Raw genomic sequence first — 1,447 nt, forward strand, 5'->3', positions numbered from 1 at the left:
TTCTGATGAAGGGTCTAGGCCCGAAATGTCAGCCTTTCTGCTCCTATGATGCTGCTTGGCCTGCTGTGTTCATCCAGCTCTACACCTTGTTGTTTTAGGTTTTGTAATGCATGGAACATGACAGATTGCTGGTGATTGTGGAACCTAGATCATCCGTCTTCAGTTGCTATGTCTTACAAAGTTAGTGAATATGGCTCTTCAACGTTCGTGGTTCTTGGCATTTTCTCAAATCTTATACATGTTCTACTACTTAACCTGTTGATGTATTTCCTCCTCTGCTACTCTTAATTTTACTAGTCACTACCAGTTGATTTTCCCTTCTAATAACACACAGAATTGTAATTGTCTTGATTATCCACAAATTTTCATTTGTCTGTATTTGCCTTAACTTCCTCTTTAATTTAATTTTGTGCATTATCCAACTACTTATCACTTGTCTCAAAAAACACATCCCTGTTGCCTTCATCTTCCATTATCTTGCTTTAATTCTATTTCTTAATATTAACTAGATGTAGAAGAGTGGTGTAGTGGCTCAGTGGTTAACAGCACTGCCTCGCAGCATAGGAACCCAGGTTGGATTCCACACTCGGACAACTGTCTGTGTGGAGTTTCTCCCCATCTTTGTGTGGGTTTCCTCCCACAGCCAACGATGTGCAAGTTAGGTAGATTGGCCATGCAAAATTGCCCATGGTGTCCAGGGATGTGCAGGCCAGGTGGATTAGCCAGGGTAGATGTATGGTTACAGGGATAGGGTGGGTGGTTGGGTCTGGGTGGGTGCTATTTAGAGGTTCAGTGTGTACTCAATGGGCCAAACAGCCTGCTTCCATGCTGTAAGGATCCTATGATTCTAGAATTTTGGTTGTCTCATTTTGCTTTCCTGAGAGATGTGCTTATTTCTTAAAAATAAAATCTGATATATTTGCAAAATTTATTTTTCAAGTGTTATGTCTTGATCACTTTTTTCCCATTAGGTGTTAGGAGACCCAGGTAGGAAAACAATTCTGTACGTTATATTTCTTTAAGTTCACTTATTTTGCATCTGAGTGCAATCCTTTTCTCTGACATTATCATGCATTGTTTTCCTGCAATGTAATGTTGATCATTCTCTGTTATTGCTTGTTAGAATTGTGCAGATTTTCCTCCATCTGCATTAATTAGTGCCGTTTGCATACCTCATTATTTATATTCTATCCAACTGAAATTGCATGATATGTGAGGCTATCGACTTTACGGAATATACAGAAATACCCTGGTGAAATGTCAGAAGGAAGGAGTGGATCATATTTAACTTTGAAGTTCCCTCTTGTCATTATAGCGGAAGTTTTCAATATTTGCATCTGATGAATAGATACATCTGGAAGCCAGATGTTTTGCAAAGTCCAAATTTATTCTGTTGACCAAACAAAATGAGTGCTGTCAATCAGACTTTTTATATTCAAGCCAATTT

This window comes from Rhincodon typus, chromosome 7 (assembly GCF_021869965.1).
Source record: "Rhincodon typus isolate 14 chromosome 7, sRhiTyp1.1, whole genome shotgun sequence".
In the NCBI taxonomy this organism is placed as follows: domain Eukaryota; kingdom Metazoa; phylum Chordata; class Chondrichthyes; order Orectolobiformes; family Rhincodontidae; genus Rhincodon; species Rhincodon typus.